The sequence below is a fragment of the Pyxicephalus adspersus genome, chromosome 4 (genome assembly GCF_032062135.1).
Source record: "Pyxicephalus adspersus chromosome 4, UCB_Pads_2.0, whole genome shotgun sequence".
In the NCBI taxonomy this organism is placed as follows: domain Eukaryota; kingdom Metazoa; phylum Chordata; class Amphibia; order Anura; family Pyxicephalidae; genus Pyxicephalus; species Pyxicephalus adspersus.
The window spans coordinates 103,128,891-103,147,845 of NC_092861.1; the positions used below are offsets into that span (position 1 = coordinate 103,128,891).

Here is an 18,955-nt window from a genome sequence, read left to right on the forward strand (position 1 = left end):
GAATAAATGTGTTATTTCATAACTCTGGCTCTCTTCTTTCTGGGCAAAGCCAGCAATTTCCCAGCACCCCCTCGTAGATAATGAAAAATTAGAGAGGCTTTTTTAGCAAAATTGCAACTTCTGTTAAAACATAAAAGTTTATTTATACACAAATACGTTACTATAAGAGATATTTAAGAACACATTACTTTCCTGGTATGCTTGTTTTATACCAAGTTCCAGTTGCACACAAAACGTTAAATGACCGAGTTTGTTAACTGGGTCTCCTGCCCGACGTGTTTCACCTATTTGGCTGCCTAAGGGTATACAGAGAGTTGTGCAAAAACTACAAAAATCGAAGAACAGTATTCTTGAACTTTTCTATATGAAAAAAGCAGCAGATAAAAACATACACAGCAATCTTTAACAATGTAGGTTTAGTACTATAAACATAATACTGGTGTGTTGCTCCTATAATGAGAAAAGTCCTTCCCCATATGTTGAACACCTCAATGTGTTTCACAGTACATACTGCTTTTTCAAAAGGACAGGAACTAGTATTACTTTCTTCAAAAAATATGTATAGGAAAAAAATATGTAAGTATAATATGTTATGTAATACATATACTGTACATAGTTACTGCACATTTAAAAATACTTCATTTTTCCAGAACTGCTTACAAACATAGATCAGGGTGAGAAACCACTTCAGGGAGCACAAGAATACAGCCAAACATTGTGAAAAGGTTGACGAAGACCAGAAGATTCTAGCAAAAAATGCCTTTTAGGGTAACTCTAAAATAGTAATAATAAGTAGCTATTAGAGAGCATATACATATTAATATATTCATTTAACAAAAGTCCAAATGATCAAAAGACCATTATACTTAAGCTTCCCCAATCAACAAGCTAATTTTCTTTTGTTTTAAAATATAAGATTACCAAGTAAGTGAATCCTCACAAATCAACAATTATTGCCAGAAACAAAAGAAAGATTAGAGCCTCTAATTCAGCGCTAACAAATACCTGAATTCCAGTATAGTACTGTTGAAAACATGTAAGCCATGCTGTAATGGCTCCCATGGTGTCCCACACTGCTTAGAGGATTCAGACTGACAGAGGAAACACTTCCTCCGTCAGCTAAATCCATCCTGCCCTCTCCGCAGAAGCCTTTTTTTTTTCCTTTAACAATGGTCAGAAGTATCACAAAAAGGCAGAATAACCATCACAAGTTAGTGAAATTAAGTTTTGGTAACCTCTATAACACGATTACATTTTTTTTACTACAAAAGTACAGATTTCACTTTGGTACATATTTTTTTCTTCCCTGTCCTTTTCACATGTTGTGGACTTTGTATGGACTGTGTGTACGTTCCAGTTGCAGCTGAAAGCCTGTCTGGCTATGGTGGATCGTGTCTGTGTATTGTAGTTAAAAGCAGGGGGTTTCCTTTTAAATTCATGAAAAATTGTAAAAGCAATTGCCTTATTTGGTTTATAGGTTTAAATACAGGTAGCCCCCCGAGGTAAGGACATCCGACATACGGACGACTCCTACATACAAATGGAGCTTCCCTGCTCGCTTGTGTGCAGGACGGAGGCTTAATGGGGTGGAGGGGAGTGATTCGCTGCCTGCCCATCACGCACCTGCAGCTACTGCTCCTGACTAGAGAGAGGCTGGATGAAGCAGAGGGGGGGGGGGGGATTCACTGCCCCTGATTGATTTCTTCCACGCATAGTATGCTGACAGGTGACAGGATTTTCTTAGTCTGCTTTTTTAAGTAACAATATGTAACATTTCAAACATCTTTTTCTTAATTGCCCCTAGAATGTATTTATAAGACCTAAACTGAAATAAATACTGTAAATAAAGATGTCAAGGGTTATGTGTACCTTTTCTGCTTTGTTGTAAAAAGGTTATTTTCTTAATACTTATTTGAATTCAATATATTTTTATTAAAGATCGATGCAAAATATCAACATATACTGCATAGGGTAATTATTCAGCTAATAAACATCAGATCCAATTTTTCAGTTTTACCAAAGTTTTACGGGGAAAAGAGATTATAAACCATAACGTAAGAAGAGAGGAGGAAAGAATATGCCAAAATTAAAAAGATCAGTAAAGAAAATCAAAAAACAAATTGTTAAACAATTCAGTTAAAATTTAGCTCTTTAACCAAATAACTAGTTCCACAAAACTTTGTTTATTAAAGATTCATAGAACTGAAACATATTAATATAGTAAACATTTCTGTTTCAACCATACATCCCAATTTCTAAGAAAACTCTTATTGTAATTATGGCTAAATGCAAATGTTTTTTCCAATAAACATTGTACATTGAAATCATTTATCATATCCAGAACAGTAGGAATCTGTGAACTTTTCCATTTCCTTGTGAGTGTAGGTTTAGCACTCAAAGGGAATATGTGTAGACACAGTCCTTATTTCTAAAGTTAATTCTTCTAAGTTAATGTGTAAGATTGCTAATTCTGGTGTAGGTGATGGCCTTCCCTGCTACATCTGACACTTATTATAAAAACTTTATTTCAAAATGAACGATTTTATATTTACAATACCACAGTAAGTGGTGAATGGTACCTATACTGCCACAGTCCCTCCAGCATTCCATCGAATGTTGGTCAGAAACGTATGACATTTTTATGGCTGTGGGATACCATTGGGTAATTATTTTTTGGTATAAGTCCAAATGGTCTTCACATTTAGTTGTAATTATACAGTTAGGTCTATAAATATTTGGACAGGGACAATAGTTTTCTAATTTTGGTTCTGTACATTACCACAATTCAGTGGTAAATAAAAATTTGAGGAACTTAGGGGCTCAAAAGTAATTGGACAGTTGACTGAAAGGCTATTTCATGGGCTGGTGTGGGCAATTTCTTTGTTATGTCATTATCGATTAAGCAGATAAAAGGCCTGGAGTTGATTTGACGGGGGTGCTTGTATGTGGAAGATATTGCTGTGAACAGACCACATGCGGTCAAAGGAGCTCTCCATCCGGGAGAAACAAGCCATCCTTATGCTGCAAAAACATAAAAAACCCATTCGAGAAATTGCTACAATATTAGGAGTGGCAAAATCTACAGTTTGTTACATCACGAGAAAGAAACAAAGCACTGGGGAACTCGGCAACGCCAAAAGACCTGGACGTCCACGGAAGAAAACAGGTGGATAATCGCAGAATAATTTATGTTGTGAAAAGAAGCCCCTTCACAACAGCCAACTAAGTGAACAACACTCTCCAGGAGGTAGGCGTATTGATATCCAAGTCTACCATAAAGAGAAGACTGCATGAAAATAAATACAGAGGGTGCACTGCAAGGTGCAAGCCACTCATAAACCTCAAGAATAGAAAGGCAAGATTAGACTTTGATAAAAAAAAAAAAAAAAAAATCTAAAAATGCTAGCACAGTTCTGGAAAAACATTCTTTGGACAGATGAAATCAAGATCAACGTTCACCAGAATGATGGCAAGAAAAAAGTATGGAAAAGGCATGGAACAGCTCATGATCCAAAATACCACATCATCTGTAAAACATGGTGGAGGCAGTGTGATGGCTTGGCCGTGCATGGGTGCCAGTGGCATTGGTACACTAGTGTTTATCGATGATGTGACACAGGACAGAAGCAGCTGAATGAATTCTGAGGTGTTCAGAGACATACGGTCTGCTCATATCCAGGTGCATGCAATTGGGAGGGGTTTCATAATACAGATGGACAATGACCCAAAACACACAGCGAAAGCAACCCAGGAGTTTTTTTAGGCAAAGAAGTGGAATATTCTTTAATGGCCAAGTCAGTCACCTGATCTGAACCCAATTGAGCATGCATTTCACTTGTTGAAGACTAAACTTCGGACAGAAAGGCCCACAAACAGCCACTGAAAGCCGCTGCAGTAGAGGCCTGGCAGTTCAGCATCTGGTGATGTCCATGAGTTCAAGACTACATGCTGTCATTGCCAGCAAAGTGTTTTCAACCAAGTATTAGAAATGAACATTTTATTTTAAGCTTTTTAATTTGTCCAAATACTTTTGAGCCTCTGAAATGAATTGATTGTGTTAAAAAAGACTTTAGTTCCTCACATTTTTATGTTATCTTTTTGTTCAACCCACTGAATTAAAGCTTAATGTCTGCAGCTCAACTGCATCTGAGTTTCATTTAAAATTAATTGTGGTAATGTACAGAACCAAAATTAGAAAAAAGTTGTCTGTGTCCAAATATTTATGGACCTAACTATGTAGTATCTAAAGCCACTGACCATTTTGGAGAGAGTGATTCTGATTTCCAGACCTTGTTCCCATTTTAACTTAGGTTGGGTTTTATTAAAGATTGATTTTTGAGTTAGATGATTATAAAACACTGTAATACCTTTTTTTCCAAAATGTGGATCATTAAAAAAAGAAAATATTGAGCTTTCTATAGAAAGTCTGGAGTGCAAAGGATATATATTTATTTATATATTTATATTTGATGTTATTAATCAGCCCCCAGTTACCATCAAGAGCTTGCTGTCTTTCACAAAACCAACCTAGTCCGGTTTAATTATACTAGGCGTAATTTTTGCCAGCCTAATCGCTAGGGCTTTGGTGTAAATTTTAATAGCAGAATTTAGTAGTGATGTAGGCCTGTACTGGTTGGTTTGAGTAGTATCTTTGCCTTAGGTAATGTAACAATGATTTCTTGTAGAATCTAATTAGGAAAAATACTAGACAAAGCTGCTGCATCAAATACATTCTCCAAAAAAAGAGGTAAGGGATATTTGAAGGTGTTATAGTATTCAAGTACCCAGCTATACCTGGTGATTTACAGTTGGGAAGGGACTTGATAACATTACCTCTGATACAGAAAAATGAGCTGTTTGAAAAAAATAATCTAAAAAAAAAGGTGTTGGTTGGGGAGCATCATTATCTAATTTTAAATTATACTAGCAATGATAACACTGGTCAACAAACATTTTTTTTGCAAACAGATTAAAGTAATTTTATATTATGTTTGATGCACAGATTCCAAATATGGTATTGGTTTTGCTAGATTGGCTCTAGTTTTTAAAATAATGACCTCAATAATACCCTCAAAGAAAACTAATTAAACTTGGAAATTAGGCAAAATTAAACTAGATATGCCTACGTATACAAAATTACATTCTTAAAATACCTAATGCCAATATATTCTATATTCAGTATATTTACAGAACTAATCGCAAAGAAGTCATGAAAAACTCAGTTTTTATGATTTCTTTTTATGCTGATGATCAGGACAATCACGTTGAAGGCTCCAGCAGTAGTCTGCCATCACGTGTCTATCCCATCTGTCCTGATACCTTTCTTCCATCAACTTTTATATCTTGATGGAACCTCTCCCCTTGTTTGTCACTAAAATCGCCAAGGTTTTCTGGAAACTTTTGCAAATAGCCATGGAGATGGTGTACCTTTTTATGCTCATAGCAGCACCCAAATTTTAAAGTTTAAGAGTAAGCTTTGTACCAGTTCTTCATAATTTTGTGTTTTATGGTTACCCAAGAACTTCTTGCCAACCATGACATGGCTCTACTATCCCTCAAGCAGATGGATACTTTGTGTATCAACTTTGATGTCCAAGTAGGAAGTTCACCATTTTTAAATCAACACTTATAGACCATTGGTGTTCATGATAGCAAAGCTTTTGTAAGACCATATTAATATTTTCATTATCTTTAGGTTTTGTTGAGTGACCAATTGGAATAGCAATTGCCATTATGCAGTAAAACAGATTTCAAACTTACAGTGGAACTGTCTATGAAAACTCGCCCGTCTTCTGGTACTTCTATACGGGCTAGTAGTCCAGAGATGTTACAACAGTACATGAAGTCTCCATCTTCACTGAAATAAGGTAGTGTCACCTCTCTTGTCCTATAAACCTTTTTTTTTTTAACTTCCGGTCCCAGGCAGTTCTTTTCTTTTAGCCTGGATGCTAAAAGTTCAGATGCTTGTTTTGATAGACTTAGGTCACGTATTAAATCATTGAGCTTTTGGGAGAACTGCTGGTTTGATTAAACACTTCCTTCATATCCACTTCCACTGCTAACTCCTGGATTACACTCCAAACCCTGTATATCCTCCATGTTGAATACAGGAATATTTGGGAGTATACTGAACACTGGTATGGGAACATCAGTACCATGCAGCACAGATTGTCTTGCTGATTCCAAATCGGGGTACTCCCACTTGTTTTTCTTATAACGATTGAAACCTTTTACATTCACAGCACAAATAATCATGATGACTTTTGTGCTCTCGCCATACCATAGGTACACCAAATTTCAAACTTTTCAGTTTTCCATGGACGTAGACGCTCTGCACAAGTTTTGCATACCATATGGGGAGCCCAATAATTATCTTGGTCCCCCAGTTTATTACCAAAATGTGCAAGATTTGCTTGTTTCACCTAATCTGTGATGTTTCTTCTCTGTTTTTGCTGAGAAAATAAAACCAATGCTACATTTAATATAAAAAATGCAAAACATCGGTGTAAATAAAGATTGATTATAATATGTTGTGTTAACATTTGTTGTTGGTAAAATTGTCTTCTGATTCCTGTATCCCAAGAACTAGAGCCAATTCAATGAAACTTGAAAAATGTGAAAAAAATGTTTATGTTGGGCTTTGTAATAATTACAGAATGCTTCTGCATTTCCTTGTGGACTGTAGCAACTCTTAACAGGTTATATGATCTACAATAGTAGAAATATGCTATTGTATAAGTTGCGTTTTTAATTTATGAGCTAATGCTGCACTAGCTTTGTTGCCTAAAGCATATAATGTTGGGCTTTAAATTCTTAATTTGTAAATAATATTTATGGAGAAGGAGATCTGTAGTAGATAAAGCTGTGGGGATTTTTTTTGTTTTTGTTTTGTTTTTTGTATGCTCCTAAATTCCCCGCATATAGGCCTTATGGGCGTTATATAGGCTAAATGGGTCAACACCTTCTGTACTATTCAAAGAAAAATACAAATCTTGTGCTGCAGCAATTTACTCCCGCAACTTGGGATTGTTGAGAAAATACATGTTAAGACGCCAATCAGTTTCCCAGTGATGTCGGTACATGCGTTGGTGCGGACGGGACTTAGCAGCGGGAAATTTAAATCATTTTGTATTGGATTCAATACAAAATAGCTGTATTGAGTCCAATACAAATAAATATTCATATAATATATAAATATATAATTATATATATATATATTGTTACTATACAGTTATATTACAGGTTTAAATTTTTTTTATTTTTTTTTAACAGATTTTTGTGTTTTGTTATTTAAAGTTTATTAATAAATTTATTAAGTATCAGTGAGTAATGCCTAAGAATTTCAGCCTACAATGAAAAATAAATTTCCATGCAAAAAAATTGTACTGCTTTTTGCATGGAAATTTGGAAGGAATTAGACCACTAGGGAGGTTAAAGCTCCAATTGGAGTATTGGGAAAACATGGACCGAAGGACTAATATTCACTTGCGTGGCCTACCAGAAACCGTTATTGATCTACCAGGCACAGTTAGTGCCCTGTTGCAAGAGGTTATCCCGGAATTGCAGCTAGAACGTCTTGGGTTTGATCATATACACCAAGCTGTAACACGGAGAAGACCGAATGGTCCTCCCAGAGACTTGGTTATCTGCCCTAATATTCTAAAGCTGAGAAAAAATTGGGAGTGACCCGTACAAACCACAACCTGGAATTCCTAGGTCAGCCTTACCATTTGTTTTCAGATTTATCCACAGCTACTATTGACAGGTACCGTGATTTTAAACACTCAAAATTCTACAACACGTGGGGATACTCCTTCAAGCTACAATTAGTTTTTTAACACTGCCTGCTCAACAAGCTCCATCGAGGAATTCAGAACATGTCTAGAACAGGTGGGGCTCTCACCTGTGGTAACAATGTCCTCTTCCTCCTATGGTTCAACAGAACTACCCATGGAACCAAGATGACTACCCAAGACCTACTCCACGGAAGTCGACCGCTAACCGTCCGAGTTCAACTGCTGTTAGACCCCCATTGGTCTGGGGTGACTTACCTTAATAGACTTTGTATCACTTTATTATTCTTTATTAGACAACAAGAAGCTGTTGTTTGAAACTCCTTAGGTTGCATTGTTCTACCTACAGTTCTCATCTTGTTACTGAAATCATATGAAGGTTTATAGTTTTTTGTATGTTAAGATACAGATTCATAGTTTTACACATGTTAAATTGGTTTGCACCTTTTTATAGTACTTATTGTTCTACCTTTATGGCTATTGCCCTGGGTCCAAGTTTCCTGTAAGCATTGAAAGAAACCCTACATTTTTTAATTTTTTTTTTTTTTTTAATGTTTACCCTTTTTCCATTCACTTCACCTCCCCTCCCCTTACTATTTTATTCTTTTTATCCCAGAGCGAACCACACCTGTTAAGCAGGAATCAGAAAATAGGAATATCAGAGAATATGTTTTTTTAAAGAGACAAAGTAAAGGCCTGCAGATAATCCTGCATCCAGAGTTTAAGTACACCTACATTTCTCTGCTGCTTTTCTTTCCCCCTAGTGAGAGAAAGTTAGAAAAGAGCTTTTTATCCCAATTGAAACAATCTCTAGTCGGTTTAATACAAGTGGTTTTTACGATTCTTAAATTGGAGGAGTGCCATTTTTGCCCCTAGTACTCCTCTGTGCTGGCCTTAAGTGTACACAGCATGTTCCCCCTCAAACACGAGGCAGTCTTAAAAGTCTTCCATAGATCAACAAGATTTTCATAGTAAGTCAGAATGATAAAAGACCTAAGTCCATCAAGTTTAACCACTAGAGAAGTAAACATCTAGAAGTATCCCATATATAAAACCCTATAGACATAGCTGATTAAGAAGAAGCAAAAAAATTTGCTTTGCTCCTACAAATCCTTCCTGATTTCATGAGGCAATCATATGTTCCCAGTCTCAGATTATCTTTACTTTAAAAGCTATACCCAGTTATATTCTGTGCATCTAGAAAAGCATCTCGTTTTTTCTTAAAGCAATCTATAGTAGTTGCTGAAACTGTCTCCTGGGGGAGCCTATTCCCTATTTTCACAGACCCGATAGTGAAGAATCCCTTCCCTAAAGGCCCTCTTGTTCTTTTTAACGGCCTTCAAGTGAATAGTTGGAAAGAGTTCCCTATATGGACCATTTAGATATTTATACAGGTTGATCATATCCCCAATAAACATCTCTTCTCAAGAACAGGTTTGGTTCAGCTAATTTATTCTCATAGCTGAGTTCCTCCATTTCTTTTATTAGTTTAGTTGCCCTTCTCTGCACTCTCTCCAATTCCACAATGTCCTTTTTGTGAACTGGTGCCCAAAACTAGACTGCATATTCCAGATGTGGTGTGACCAATGTTTTGTACAGGGTAAGGTTTATGTCTCCATCTCTGCAGTCTATTCCTTTTTTAATACAAAAATTAGCTTGGCATTGCATGCTGTTAAGTCTATGTTTTACCAGAACCTTTTCTATTTCTAACTCACCAAAACTCACCAATTCCCCCTTGGCAGTTTGAAGCATGCAAGTGCATAATTTTACATTTATCTATATTAAATGTTATTTTCCACTTGGCTGCCCAATCAAACCGTACATCCAGGTCTGCTTGTGGATTATTGGTATCCTGTATGGACTTCCATTACATAGTTTGGTATCATCTGAAAACCCAGAAATGATACTTTTAATCCTAAACGCTATATAATTTGAAAAGGTCCCAACACTGAACCCTGGAGTACACCACTAATAACCATTGACCATTCAGTTTGTAAATCATTAATCACACTCTGGATGCAGTCAGTGGAATGGCAATGCAAGCCAGTTCTCTATCCTAATACTTGCATATTAACTGTACTGTGTCAAATGCTTTAGAAAAGTCCAAATACATTCAAAATTAAATCAACTGCTACTCTGTCTACCTGTTTACTTCCTCAAAAAAAGAGAATAATTTGACAACTTTAGTATTTCTTGCATCTGTGCCATCACATATTATTTTCTAGCAGAAACTCCTCCATGTGGTTACAAGGGATCCAAGAAATAGACATCAGTGACACTAATGCCACTTGCAAGCACAGGGAACACAGGAGCCACTGGAAGCAACAGGAGGCACAGGTGACTGGAATAACCAAAGAGGACACTGGACAGTACAAGGTTATTGGCTTTAAAACAAACTGGGAAACATGGGGTTATCACAGGAGCTGGACAGGGGAAGTACTGAATTAACCTACAGATGTACAGGAAATTCTCAGCAGAGCCAGGGAGACACGTTGCACGAACGCCGAGTGCTGTTTCTGAACAAGCTAAACTAACCAGGAATTTGAGGCTATTTCCTGATTGGCTGACAGGATGGCCGAAACTGATAAAATTTGGGATTGCAGGCACGCCCAGAGTCAGAACTGCCTGCATGTTTAGGAGAGAGGCGCCTACACTTTAACAAGGAAGAGGTAATCCCTGGGAACATCTGCGGGTAAGAAATTATGTTTAGGGATCCTGTAGACGCTGTCAATAATTCAGCTCCTGATCGGAAACTGAAGGCAATAAACATTTAAGAGGATCCAGCAGGAACGATGGTAGCGCTGCTAGAGTCAGTAGTTTAATTAATCCGCAAGTTTTAATATCGTTCCAATGTGCACTATCTTCTAAGTTTGCTACATTTGATCCTAAGCCATTGAATCTCAGATGTGGGACCCTGATGGGTGTCCACATTTTGGGCATGTAAGAATTCTCCAATTTTTTTCTCCAACTCTTGAATTCTATTCTCATTATCTGGTAATAATGTTTTGTTATCTTCTGCAAAATCAGACATACTTGCTAAAGAGATTGCTTCCTCCCTGGTGGTAATCCCGAATGTGGCTCGGGGTTAATTTTCAGTACCAAAAGCGGTAACCCCAAGCCACACACGGGGTAGAATTGCAAGGGAGTTTTAAAAGCTAAACTGGTAAGCGGTGCCCACGGCATCCCCCAGCAATGCGCTGCATCTTCTTCCCCTGGCGATGGCGGACGGGCATCTGTGTAACCTGGTGATGCACGGCCTGCATCTGCGTCCCCCGGCGTGTGAACATTGGGGACGCAAGGCCTGGGAACCGCAGATGCTGGCCTGGCATCTGCATGCAGCTGTGAGGCGGGAAACCTAAAATGCTAAGTATTTTTAAATGTACCGCTTTACATTTAAAAACACTTTCATACTACCAGGGAGGTTAAGAAAAAGGAGGATTTTCTTTGTTGTGGCCTCAGACAGGTCCTTAAATGTAAAAGGAATTTGTTAATTTGCCTTTTCACTAAGCCACCTTTCTGAATTTGACTCATCGAATCCCACACCTAAAACTCAATAAGTCTCACTACAACCCATACTACATCTGCCACTCTTGTATTTCAGTTTGGCATATTGTTTAATGTGCTCCTGTGATTTACAATTATCTTTTACATTGTATCATCCTCATTGTACACTCTGTTCTATTCCCTCTCCTCCTAACCTCAATTTTTTAATTCATTGTCTGCCTGCTGCTTCACTGTCCTGCTTTTTCTGTACTGCTGCACTTTTTTTCTCTACTGCTACTTGCCTGTGACATCTCGCTCAACCCTGCTCCTGCCCACAGCCTCTCTCTTCCTTACTGTTTCAGCTAGATACACCCACCTCCTAACCTTGTTCCCATTCACATTCTCTCTAAATTGTTTGGGTTTCACTGAAATTTGGCTTTCCTACTCACACTTTGCCTCTGCTGCTGCCCTCTCCTTTGGAGGCCTGCACTTCACACATACCTCAGACCTGGCAACAGAGTAGGTGGTGGTGTGGGTTTCATTCTCTCCCCTAACTCCACATACAGAAACCTGCATTCCTTTTTTCGCCCCTCATTGTTGTCTACATCCCAATTTTTTTCCCCTTTGCCTCTTGGTTCCCACATATCCTCTCCCATGACCTGCCGCACCTCATCCTCAGTGATTTTAATATTCCAGTGGACAACCTTAACCATCCTTACTGAGCTAGACTGCTTCATTACCTCCTCCTTTTGACTTACCAGTGTTCTCCCCAGAATTTTTTTTTAGCGAGGTCGTCCAAAAGGGGGCAGGACAAAACACGGCAAATTTAATGTTCCCTGTAGTTTATCTCACAGGTATCCAAAAGCCCCTATTAGTGTCAATGCTCTACCTACCCCCCTATACTTTGTTCCAACTTTCTAATGCCATGTTAATACAGTTGACATTCAAAAGTCCGGCAACCTCCGGACCTGAAAATTACTGGATTTTTGAAAGGTATACTTGCCTCCACACACAGGCCAGCCTTCCTCTCGCAGCACCGTCAGACATCTGGCACAGTTCCGGAGACCAAGCACCAGGGATGTCTCAATGTGTATTTAGTGTAGCAAGCAAGACCTAACAGCTGTTTCTACAGAACAACGCCATCAAAAGATGAGTGGCCAAACAGTGTACTACTGTCCCTGTATTGAAAATGCGATCTGAAATTCATGCCTGAAAACTGAAGCAACCGGATTATCGATGGCTCGATTTTCAATTGTCAACTGTATGTCCAATTTTTCCATTCTGTGTATTGCTGTGTATTTTCATCCAACTGCCAAGTGTTCTAAGTTTTAGGAGTGAAATGCCTTGAAGTAGTGTGATCAATGTTGTGTAACAAGTAAGGCTTAGTTCACATTATCAGCAAAAAACTTGGGCCATTTACTATTCCTGAGTGACTGCTGGTTACTGCTAGGTACTTGGGATTGGTAACAGACGGTATATGCTGGGCTTTTTTAGAGCTAGCAGTATTTTAAGCAGCAGTGGTTCCTGGCATGAGGAAGGGGAAATGCAGCAAATGCAACCTTACTACCAGTGTGAATTCACCCTAACTTCCATCTTTTTTCTGATTCCAACTGTAACGTCTAGGGCCTTGCACTGCATATGCATGAGATTAACTTTTTTTTTTCCTTTTTTTATAAATTATGCGAAAGCCTCTAAAGATGCATGCTTAGAAGGAGCAGCCCACAGCCTCTTGATTTATGTGACACATATCCCAGGAGGCTTCGATTTCCCTCTGTTTTTACCACCATGCCGGAAGGGTCCTCCCCCCAAAAAATGGGAAAAAAAACTAATTTTTCCATTATATAAAAAGGAAAATCACTCTTTTATATGTTAAAAATATGATGCTCTAATAGCATCATGTGATAGCAGATGAGGGCAGGATAGCCAGTGTCCCACTCTCATCACTGCCCATATTCTATTAAAAAAAAAATCTGTGAAGATTATCCACAGTGTGTAATGATGTCATTGGCAGCCCAGTGTGATAGCTGTGTGTGTGTAAAAGCTGCATGTCATATTCTGCAGCCTAACAACTCGCTGTGAACAAACCTTCAGATCTCCTAAATCGTTGGTCGTAATAACACAGTACCCCCATAGCTACTAGTAACCAATTTCTTTTAAGAATTTTAAAAAATAGGGGTCACAGGTTTAAAACTTGTAAAAATTGAACATTAGGGTTGCTGTTTCAAAAGAGTATATCCAAGAGCCCAAAATTAAAAACGCAAATTGTGCACCCCCAGGAACACTTAAATAGTAAAAAGCATTGGGGTGGGGCCCCTAAATGTATACCTACCTTTTACAGAACTATAATTATCATAACATGCTGCCCTGTCTTCTTCTGTAACCTGAACCCCAATTTTTCGAGAACAGAGAGGTAATTTGAAACAAAAATAAAGGTGCAAGTGGGGGAAATTCGTGGCTAACACCCACAAACCTTCATCACCATGTAGCATCATTACAACATAAAAAAAATTCTGTCCATCAAAATTGCACCTCCCTGTTACACATGACTGTACCAGTACCTTGCAGTACCTGAATCCCATTTTGTTTTAGTGGGCAGAGTTTATGTTCTAATCATGCCATAGTGATGAAATTGTGGGGGGATGGTAGCCACAGATGTTCTCCACATGGTTTTGGTTTCTTACACCCCCCATTCCAGGGAAATTGGAGTTCAAGTGTTAGAAGTGGGCAGTAATGTGTAACAGGGCAGCACATTTTGATGGGCTTAGTTTTTTTTTATGTTCTAATGATGCTATAGTAATGAAACTAATAGGGGAGTTAGCCAAAGGTATCCCCCACTTACACCTATATTTTCGGTTTTATACACCCTGTCGCTTTAGAGAAATTGGGCTTCAAAGAAGAGAAGCAGGCAGGGTCACGTATTTTGACAGGTAAAGATTGGTGACAGGTAGGTATACATTTAGGGGCCCTACCCCAATGCTGCTTGCTATGTAATTGGCCCAGTGGGTCACTTTCTTTTCAAACAGCAACCCCAATGTTGTATTTTCATAAGATTTTAATTTTGTGACCCCCCCATATCTTGAAATTCTTTTAAAGCTTGGTGGCTGCTATTTTGGTTACTAGTGGCTATAAACTTTTAAGTCATTACTACATACGATACGGAGATATGAAGGTTTGTACACAGTGATTTCTATCAGAGTTGCTGCTGATGACATCATTGTACACTCCCACTCAGCGGATACATTTTAGAAGCAACTTTTTTTATAGAAATCCCAGCTCTTATCAGCTCTGTGCCACTCCCATCAAGGCTGAGCTGTGTGTTAAGCTTCCCCCCCCCCCCGCCACCTCTCACCAGTAGCAGCAATCCTCTGGATGACAGCTGAGCACAGAGCAGCCTCACTGAGATCCGTGCCAAGCATTAGAGCTGCGGATGGGAAGTGTACGGGGGAGGCACGGCAGCCAGGCGGAGCAACTGGCCAAAACCTTTTGGGGAAAACTATGCTTACACAGAAAATAAACGGCCCCACACACCTCACTGAACACACATTAGACTTGGTATTTTCCAAACTTTTCACCCTCATCCGTTTTGACAACTCACCATTTACCCTTTCTGACCACAATGACCTTAAAACCTTTTTCCCCCCTAATTTTCTCCCCATTTTGCCACTTCTCAGGCCTGCAGCATTTCTAAATAGAAGAGTGGTGTGTGATTTTTACTGGCGCTACATCCCAATTTAAATATATCTACAAGGAAAAGGTAGAAAATAACAGGAATCTTGTAGTGACAAAATAGTGACTCTTTAAATTATTAAATACATTTTAGACATCAAAATAAAAAAATATACAAAATACAATAATACAAACAATTTATAAATCCTTAACAAGTTTAGACATGCAAAAGTGTACCAAGGGTTTATTGTGATTTCTGCATTTGTAAATACCCTAATCGAGGCCTTACGCAAGTAGGATTCTCACTTTGGGTAAGTCATTCACATTCTTTCCCAACACGTTTCTCAAAATTAGTCTTTTTCAGGAGTGTAGGAGCTACGTATTCTATATTACAGTACATGCATTTCCTGCATGCGTTCCATCTAGGGTGGAAGTACCAGGGCCTGACATCATCCATCCTCGACTGTTAGCTGCGTGGACGTCTGTGCGGGTCCCACAAACCCTGCATCTGGTGGCGTATATAAATGGTGGGGTAGTCAATGTTTGAACGCATGCATGCTTTAAGAGCCAGAACTTACTTGTTGCAGGTAGTGCCTGTCTGCTCGCTATCTTGTGTACTAATAGAGGTATGTTTGACGTTGATATTCTATGATTTGGCTGTTACATTACTAATTGAGGTTGTTTTCACCTGTTGTCCATGTGATTCATTTGGGGACAAGCCTTTTCATTTGAGGTTTACTATTTGATGGATATATCAGTCCCTTTCTGCTTAGAATTGACAATGTACTCTTGTCATGTCCTGGCATAAAAGTTGTTGACAATATAAAATATATATAATAAACTATGTATTAGGGGATGTGATGGATATAAAAACTAAATGGTGCAGCGTAAGTAAGTGACGTTAAAATTTTGTTTGAAGAAATACAGGGCTGTGTAATTTTGATGTCTTTTGGATATATACCTACATATACATGTAATATCCTCTGTTATATAAAATATGTACCTTCTACACTCCTGGAGAAGCAGACTAGTTTCTGTGAAACGCGTTGAGGAAGAATGTGAATAACTTAACTGAGAATCCTACTTGAGTGGTAGGCCTTGATTAGGGTAATCACAAATGTAGAAATCACAATAAACCCTTGGTACACTTTTGCATGTCCAAACTTGGTATGGGTTTTTTTATATTGTTTTTATTCTGTTTTTGTATATTTGTTTATTTTGATGAATAATATGTATTTATTATTTTAATGAATTTTGTGTATGAACGCACACTGCAAGATCCTTATTTCCTACCTTCTCTTTGTACTTCTTAGATCTGGTCAATTGCAGAGAGATATCTATAACCTTGACCACAACCTATTCTCGAACTCCCTTACGTCTTTTATCTCCACTATTTCTAAAATACCATTTCCAGATGAAGCTGACACTCAGTTCAAGCCTCTCTTTGGCTCTGGATAAAGTTGCCTTTGCCACTTTCTGCTTCCCCCGTCCTGCTAACACCTGACCTTGGCTCAATTACCCCAAACATCTACATCTAATGCTCATGCAGCTGAGCGCAAGTGGAAATAATCTGGCCTTAGCGCTGATTTATGGACTACAAAGTAAGACTAAAACACTGCACTCACTGTCACCAAGCATTCTCCTCTGTCATATCCTCCCAAGCTTCCAACCCATGCAGCCTCTTCTCAACAATTGACTCCCTCCTAAACTCTACACCTGCTCCCCCACAACTACCTTCTCTGCCCAAATTAAAGCCACCTACTTTAGAGATAAAATTGCCAAAATCAGACAAGATGTCTCTGCTCACTGTGCCACTCCAACCAAATCCACCCCTTCCACCTTAAATCATCACTTTTCTCCCTCAGTCCCGTTACTCTGGATGAAGCCTCCTCTGTTCTTTCATCATCTCCATCTACTACCTGTCCTCTTTATCGAATTCCCTCTGATATTCCACCTAGTCCTTTTTACAGGTATCTACCCCTCCCCTTTCATACATGCCATTTTTCTCCCGATGCTAAATAAACCCTCACTAGACCCCTCCCTACTTTCCAGCTTCTTCTCCCATATGTTTCCAAACTTCTTGAGAGCCTTGTCTATAAAATACTCTATCTGAACGCAAACTCTCTCCTTTACCTTGGCAAGTTGTGCTTTCGAGCTGCCCACTCCATCGAAACAACCCTTACTAAAGTGGCCAAGGACCTCCTCAGAGTTAAGTCACAAGGCAAATTTTCCCTCCTCCTCCTAGATTTTTCCTCTGCTTATGACACTGTTGATCACCCCCTTCTAATCCAAATCATGAACTTTATTGATATCCGGTGACACTGCTCTCCTGGTTTGCATCCTGCCTGTCTGAACCCTTCTGAAACCCTAAGTTTCTTTCAGAAGTAATTCCTCCTCTTCTACTCTTCTCCCTGTTGGTGTTCCCCAATGATCAGTCCTTGGACTAATTCTGTTTTCTCTGTACACCTAACTCCATAGTCTCATATACTTCTTTGGTTTACAGTATCATCTGTATGCTAATGACACTCAAATCTATTTCCATAATAAATAATTCAGGTCCTGTCACTTTCACCTGTGCAACATCTCTAAAAATCTGCCCCTACCTTTCCCCAGAGGCCACCAAACTCCTTGTACACGTGCCTATTATCTCCCATCTGGACTATTGTAACATCCTCCTCTCTAGTATTCCACTAACCCAACTATCTCTTCTACAATCTATTATGAATGCTGCAGCCAGACTTACACATCCTTCCCGCCACTCCTCTTCCACTGCCCCTCTTTGTAGTTTTCTTCATTGGCTTCCATTACACGTTAGATTAAAATGTAGTCTCCTGTTCTTTGCCTTCAAATCCAAAGCTCTTCTCCCACTTACCATTCTGACCTGGTAGAAAAACACATCCTTAGCCCCTCTCTTCACTCCTCCAATGACATACTAATGACTTCCCCACTTATAACCACGTAACATGCAACACTCCAATCATTTCTAGAGCTGCCCTGACTCTCTGAAATGGCACTTGCCTACCTGTCCTCTTCAGTCTTTTAAAACCCTCAATACTTACCCACCATTCCATGCCTACTCCCCTATTGTGTGATACCTCCCCCACCACTTAGATTGTAAGCTCTTCTGGGCAGGATCCTCTCCTCCTTCTGTGTCACTGTCTGTATCTCTGTCATCTGCAACCCTTTTTTAATGTACAGTGCTGCATAATATGTTGGCACTATAAAAAAAAACTGTTAATACCAGTGAGGAACAATTTTGAACACATTTTGTTTTGACTTAAATTTTTTAGCTTATTTACACTAAAATAGGTATGCTAATGCTGAAAGTGCAGTCAAATTTCTTCTATCACGTCAGGTTTTTTCTTTACCGCCTATAATAATGCAATTATTATAGCGTGGATTTGTATAGACTATTCCTTTACACGCAGGACAGTGTGGTCAGAGATTGTGCACTGCTTTACGTAGTGATTAAGCAACATTTATTTTTCTACTTACACACGTATTTCCTTTCTTTCAGATCATGTCTGGCTCTGCTGTTTCTCGTCGTAGATACCTAAACAACCCTGATTCATTTTATATCTGTGGCAGTTTCACCATTCCCAGTCAAAGGGCGAACATCAGCACATTTGTAGAGCAAGCCTATTTGGCATATTTTAAAGTTAAAATTGGTTATCAAGATTAGTCTTGGGCCCCTCAAAAGGTGTGCAAACAGTGTGTCAAATGTTTACGGATGTGGACAAAGGGAACATGTGATAAGATGCCATTCGGTATACCTATGGTTTGGCGGTAGCCAAGAGATAATTTCAGTGACTGTTACTTTTGTATAGTGAAAACTTCAGGATACAACAAGAAAAATGAGTGTAACATAGAGAGCATTGGGTGGAAAGGAATTGGCTTCTAAGAGCTGCCCTAAAACCAGGTGATCCAAACATTCTACATGAGCCATTTGTTGATAGAAAGAATAATCCCACCTCTGCACATGAAACTGGGTCTGATGAAGCAGTTTGGTAATG

The 18,955-nt window shown here is 38.8% G+C and overlaps 1 protein-coding gene across 5 annotated transcripts in view; it reads left to right on the plus strand.

The window, feature by feature from the left end:
- Positions 1-18,955, plus strand: part of LOC140329100 (uncharacterized) — a 143,400-nt gene that overhangs the window by 13,756 nt on the left and 110,689 nt on the right. Inside the window, exon 2 of one of the 5 annotated variants that reach the window (XM_072409197.1) lies at positions 5,696-5,867. The exons of the other annotated variants lie outside the window; for them this stretch is intronic. The gene's annotated coding sequence lies outside the window, so the exon portion shown is untranslated. The remainder of the gene's footprint in view (positions 1-5,695; positions 5,868-18,955) is intronic. 5 annotated transcript variants of the gene reach the window in all.